The following is a 6989-nucleotide window of genomic DNA, read 5'->3' on the forward strand; positions in this document are numbered from 1 at the left end:
AGACGGAGAAGTTGCTGAATTTATTGAAGAAGCACAAAAAGGTGATCGGCTACTCGATTAACGACTTGAAAGGTATTAGCCCCGCTTTTTGCACACATCATATACAACTCGAGGAGCAATACAAGCCAGTCGTAGAGCATCAAAGAAGGTTGAGCCATGCTATGCGTGATGTGGTGAAGAAGGAGGTTATCAAATTGTTGAATGCCGGAATAATATACCCCGTGCCACATAGTGAATGGGTAAGCCCCGTTCATTGCGTTCCAAAGAAAGGAGGACTCACAGTTGTGAAAAATGAGAAGGAGCAATTGATACCGCAAAGAACCATCACGGGATGGAGGATGTGCATCGATTATAGAAAATTGAATAAGGCAACGAGGAAGGATCATTTTCCACTACCATTCATCGACGAGATGCTAGAAAGGTTGGCAAAACATTCACACTTTTGTTACCTTGATGGATACTCGGGATTCTTCCAAATACCTATTCACCCGGATGATCAACATAAAACCACATTTACTTGCCCGTATGGAACTTTTACATATCGGAGGATGCCTTTTGGATTGTGCAATGCACCTGCTTCTTTTCAAAGGTGCATGATGGCTATATTTTCAGATTTCATAGAAGAAATTATGGAGGTATTCATGGATGATTTCTCGGTGCATGGTACTAGCTTTGAAAATTGCTTGGTAAATTTGGAGAAAGTTCTTAAAAGATGTGGAGAGGTTGATCTTGTGCTTAATTGGGAGAAGTGTCATTTCATGGTGAAAGAAGGAATTGTCCTCGGTCATGTTATCTCCGAGAGAGGGATAGAGGTGGACAGAGCAAAGATAGAAACCGTGGAGAAATTGCCACCACCTACAGACATCAAATCTTTGAGGAGCTTCCTCGGTCATGCCGGATTCTATAGGAGGTTCATAAAGGATTTTTCAAAAATCACCAAGCCATTGACACAACTTCTCCAAAAAGATGTGGAGTACATTTTTGATAGTGATTGTCTTCACGCATTTCGAACACTCAAGCAATCCCTCATAAGTGCTCCTATCATGCAACCTCCGGATTGGAATCTACCTTTTGAAATCACGTGTGATGCAGGCGACTACGCCGTAGGAGCCGTTCTTGGACAAAGAAAAGAGGGGAAGGTAAATGCTATCTACTACGCAAGCAAGACTCTTAATGAAGCCCAATTTAATTATGCAACAACGGAGAAAGAATTGCTTGCCGTGGTATTCGCCTTCAAAAAATTCAGATCATACATAGTAAATTCAAAGGTGATAGTTTATACCGACCATGCGGCAATCAAGTATCTCTTGTCCAAGAAAGATGCTAAACCACGCTTGATTCGATGGATCCTATTGCTACAAGAATTCGATGTGGAGATAAGGGACAAGAAAGGGGCAGAAAATGTTGTGGCCGACCACCTATCAAGGATGAACCATGGAGATGATGGAAAAGAACCTATCGAGGATCAAATGAGAGATGATCACCTATATAGAATTCTCGACAAAGATAGTTGGATGAATGAAATAATAAGGGCAATAAAATGGATGCCCTTGGATCACTTGGACAAGAATGCAAGGAAAAGAGTGATCGCGGAAAGAAGAAAATACTATTGGGATCCACCATACTTATATAGATATGGAGAAGATGGAGTCCTAAAAAGATGCATACCGAGGGAGGAACGTGAAGAAGTTCTAAGGAAGTGTCACTCGTCGGGATATGGAGGACATTTTGGGCACTTTAGAACACAAGCTAAGGTATGGGCTAGTGGATTCTATTGGCCCGAGATGCATGAAGACGCGAAAAGATTTGTTTCGACTTGTCCGGAATGCCAAAGGACGGGGAATATCTCGCAAAGAAATGCCATGCCGTTGAACTACAACATGCAAATAGATCTATTTGATGTCTGGGGAATCGATTTCATGGGACCATTCGTGAACTCACATGGGTTTGAGCATATATTGGTGATGGTGGACTATGTTTCTAAGTGGGTTGAAGCTATGCCATGTCGGAAGGCATCAATGGAGGAGTCCATACACATGATTAAATCGGTTATCTTCCCTCGATATGGCGTCCCGAGAATCTTGATAAGCGACGGAGGAACACACTTCACTCTGGGTGCTGTTTCAAGTGCCGCAATGAAATCGCGGATCTCCGCGCCACCATCGATAGGTGTCACGATCGAATCGTGGCAATGGATCAAAGGATGGACGACATCGAGAGCTTGGTTGAGAGAGACTACAACTTCCTTGTCCGCAACATAAGGAAGTTATTCAGGATGGTGGGAGATCTACAAAACCAAGGAGGAGGGCGCCCAAGATGCAATTGCCCTAGGTGCCGTTGAGAACGCCGACGAGCGTCACACCTGTCTTTTATATCATTGCGACGAGGACGCCGCATAATCTAAGCATGGGGGGGAAGGTGTGACGACTCGTAGATTGAATTTTGTTAGTCTTTGTTTACTCGAAAGTTCGTCGTGTGCATGTCTTTAATTCCACATGTGTGAGAGTCATAGTTTAGCGTTGTGTGCTTTATGTGTGAGAATGAGTCTTAAATTAGTGTTGAGTCATGAAAACAAAATAAAAAGAGTCTTTGTTTTTTGTTGGATCGTGCATTTTATTTATGCATTCAGTTTTACTTTATTTTCTTTAAAGCAATTGTTCACGAGCGTTGTCATGAAAATTAATTCGTATTTGTGGAGCTTAGTAAATTATTCGTCCATGTTAATACCCACACTTGAGCTTTGATCTAGCGCTTGGTTTTGATTACGCTTGCGAGTAAGGCATGATTTGGAGGACTTTAATTTCATAAAAATAATGAAACCCCTACAAACATAAGGTTGATCAAGTTCTTGGCAAGTTGAGTTAGGATTTCTTTCTCTTGGGAGTTTTAATTTCGAGCAATGATCATGTCCGTATTTTTCATCTCTAAATTGCTAGCTCCGAAAATATTCAGTAATGAGAATTCCTCATCGGAACAACTCATGAGATCTACCGGATTCCAAAACCCGAACCTGAGATTAACTTGTTTATTATCTTTTTCCTTGACCACAACCCAATTATGAGGATACGTTCTGTTTCTGCGCATGATTTGTATAAAACATAATTTTTGGATGAAGAAAGGAAGGAGTACTAGAAAAACGGACCGAAGCCGACCTGGGAAAGCCCTAGGCCGGCCGGCCTACAACACCCCTTGGGCCGGCCGGCCTAGGCCCCTCTGGCCTCGGCTCGGGCTCCAAAAATTCAGGGAGCCACTTCGGAGATTTGCCTATCTATGTTTTATAGAAAGTGTCCTATGAAAAGGTTCGGAAAAGAGAAAGAAAATTCGGGAGAAAGAAAGAAAGAAAAAAATGTATGAGAAGAAAAGAATAAATGAAGGGATTCTATGGTTAGAGAAGTGCAAAGAGATATCACCTTGTTGTTTGAGAACAATATCCTCAATTCCAACCATGTGCAATCCGACAATGAGGACGATGCTTGTGCCTTGAAGTCAATCTTTTTGTATGCCTTTGCACATGTCCACCATTCTAAATCTTCTTACCCTTGAACCCTTTACATTATGGAGAAACTCTCATGATCATTGGCTCGGAAGGTAAGCAATCATTAGAAGGTTTTCTTAATTTGACAATATATGTATATACTTTGCTAAGCCTCACCTATAGCCCCACTTTATACATGAGAGACTTTTGGGAGATGAGGGTTTGCAAATAATAATAGGATAGCCACTTATATCGAGAGACATGAAAGAACTTGTGCAGGAATTTTTGGTCTAACCTTTGTTGCAGGGTATTTTGCTTCTAAAAACTAAAAAAAAGAAGAAAACCCTCCAAGGATGGCAAGAAAAGCAAGTGTTGTCGATATTCAAGTTGCCGGCTAAAGGTAAGAGTCGTGGAGTAATATTGGATGAGTTTTTAAACGCCCATGATATGATTATCCTCGCTGCTCCTCTGACCTTTATTTGAAGAAATATTGTTAGACTTGTTTGCATAAGTAAATTTTGGAGTTTGAGAACTCTCGAGCAACCCATGGAAGGACTTGATGATTTGATTTGCTCGAGGACGAGCAAAAGCTAAGCATGGGGGGAATGTTGGCGCTCCTTAAGTACCCATTTTATTATATGATTATGAGTGGTTTTGGTAAATTCTTCGGGATAATTCATGTACTAACCCTCCACCCTGCACCCGAACTTGACCGTTTTCGATTTTGTCCTGGATTTTGGAGCATGTTGTGTTTTGGTAGGAAATTGGACATTTTCGGAGATATTTTGAACCATGGTCACAACTGGGCTAAGATGAGGAATAAGGAGAAGAGGCCGCAAGCGAAAGATGGGACCGAAAGGGGCCAAAAAGGGCCCAGGCCGGCCGGCCTGGGGCCCTCTGAGCCGGCCGGCCGAGACCATTCCGGGGCCCAGTCGGCCTCAATTTTCTTCAGCGCGAAGTATGAGTCAACCCTAATCTGTGTTTTACCAAAACCACCGGCCAGAACCGCCTATATATACCCCAAAGCCGCCGTCAAAGAGGGGGATTGCAGAAGGATCGTAGAGAGATCGCAGAGAGAGAGCATCCAGAGACGAGTTTCAGAGATCCATTCGAGTTAGACACAAGAGAAAGGCGACACCGGAGGCCTCATCGTCCCTCGGTGCCGCTGCAAGTTGGAGGACAGCAAGGGATCCATCCCTTGACGGAGATTTCATCACCATGATCGACTACGCTTCGCTTAGCTTCATGGGGTAAAGTCCTCGTTTGTTCATGGGGTTGTAAGGAGATCTTAAGTTGTAATTGCCGAATCCTTTATGAGATTGATCTATCACAATTCTTGTTGATGATGTTTTGATGCCTAATAGTTCGCGACTTGGCTTTGGGTTTGCTTTGCTCTTGCATGATTTACTTAGATTACATCAACTATCGTGTTCTTGTTGATTCGTTACCGATTATCCTCGTGTAGTGACAGTATGCGGGAGGGAAAGGTTTTGATCTTGGAACACACCTTTGGTAGATTAGATCCGTTCTTCGTTGCTTGGCGATTACATCTCTAGTGATCCTAGACCCTATGGACAAATGCTCTTCATATCTTGTGCACACACCTATCATTGCTCGCTAGTCTAGATTGGATTAGATTGGTTAGATTAGATCTATTTCACATTCAATCACTCAATATAGATCTTTTACCAACATCATTAGTGCTTAGTTAAGCATAGTAATACACTTGTTCCGTGGATTGATAAACCTTGGGGGAATACTCTAAGGGAAAAGCTACACGATCCGTGCGCTTGCAGTACGTAAATTGGCGCTCTAAGGAGCGTCAACAGGGAGGTAGCACCTGAATCGAAGTACCACTCGGTCTGCTGCGGCTGGTTCAGCATCATGGTGGTGAAGGTGGATGCAAGGGACTGTTGATTCCAAGACGGCTGACCGGCGGTGCTGTAGAAGCTAGGAAGCCCAGCCCACGGGTTGGGTGCGCCCCACTGTGTAGCAGGGCCGAATGCTCCTGGGCCGGCGGCGGCCCACGGCGCGGGCGGTGTCGCGGGGGAGACGAACGAAGCCAGCACGGGTGGAGGCACCCCCTGCTATTGGGCCAATAGGGCCTGCTGTGAAGCAGGTCGGGCAGCGGCCTGGGGGAGTAGGGGCCTTGGACCGGGCCACATCTGAATGGACTCGGTCCAGGGATGGTAGAACAACGGCCACTGGCCGGCCGCCGGTGCGCCACTCACGGCCTGCCTAGCGGGAGCGCTGGCGCTGGAGTCACCACCGCTTGGAGCGCCTCGCTTGGAGTCAGAGCGACCCTCGCGCTTGCAGCGCCGGTTCCGGCCGCCCCCGGAGCCGCTGCCGGCCCGCCCCCGGCCTTGGAAGGGGGGTGCTGTGGAGCGGAGGAGTGTGGGGCAGGAGATCCGGACGCGGCGCCGCCAGCGCCCGCGGCCAGGAGGGTGGTGGGTGCAGCAGAGTTCCGCTGGGCCGCGGTGATCTCCTCGAGCAGGAGATCATTGCGGACGTCGAGGAACGTCGGGAACGGGCGCCGCAACGGAGATGGCGGCCGATGTCGGTGAAGTTCTCGTTGGGGCCGCGAATCACGTTCAGCACCAAGGTGCGATCTGTTACAGGCTCACCAAGGTCGGCGAGGTCGTCGGCCATGGACTTGAACTTCCTGCAGTAATCGGTGATGGACAAGTCACCTTGGCAGAAGTGGAAGAACTGGGCGTCGAGATGCAAGGCGCGAGTTTCTCGATTGCCGAGAAACTGTGCCTCGATGGCGAGCCAGGCCACCCGTGCAGAGCCACTACGCCCCATCACAGCCTCGGCGAGTTCGGCGGAGATGGTGCCGTGAATCCAGGAGCGAATGACGCAGTCCATCCGCTCCCAATCCGGGGAAGAGGGGGGCGGAGCGTCGAGGAAGATGTGGTCCTGGAGGGCGAAGCGGCCGACGGCGAGCAGGACCTGCTCGCGCCACCGCGTGTAGGGGCCGGAGGTGGCGTCGAGGACGACGGTATGAGGCTGCGGATGTTCTGGACGCCGGCGGCTTGGGCGTGGAGGTTCATAACAGCAGCATCCTCATGGAGGAGCATGGCGGCGCGAACATCGTCGGCGGGAGGGCGATCGGTGTCCGCGTCGGCGTCGCGCTCCTGGTCACTGTCGACAGCGGTGGCGCGTTCCTCAGCCGCGAGGGCGAGCGCCTCGGGAATGCGAGCGGCGGCGGCGGTGGCGTCGCGCTCGGCGGCGGCGGCCTCGGCCGTCTTGGCGCGCGCGAAGGCGGCCTCGCGCTTCGCCTGGCGCGCCTTGCGCGTGTCCGCGAGACGCTGCTGCTCGACGGCGGCCGCAAGGCGCTGCCGCTCGGCGGCGGTGGAGTCGCTGGGGGGGAGGGTGCCGGCCATGGCGCAGCCAAGGTGGCGCGCGGCTAGGGCAGCGGAAGGAGGAGAATCACGGGGGAAACCCGGACTCTTGATACCATGTTAGCGAATATGGCCAAGAAGATAATAGATTGATTAGGGTGCAAAGCACG

This window comes from Panicum virgatum, chromosome 5N, assembly GCF_016808335.1.
Source record: "Panicum virgatum strain AP13 chromosome 5N, P.virgatum_v5, whole genome shotgun sequence".
Classification (NCBI taxonomy): Eukaryota; Viridiplantae; Streptophyta; class Magnoliopsida; order Poales; family Poaceae; genus Panicum; species Panicum virgatum.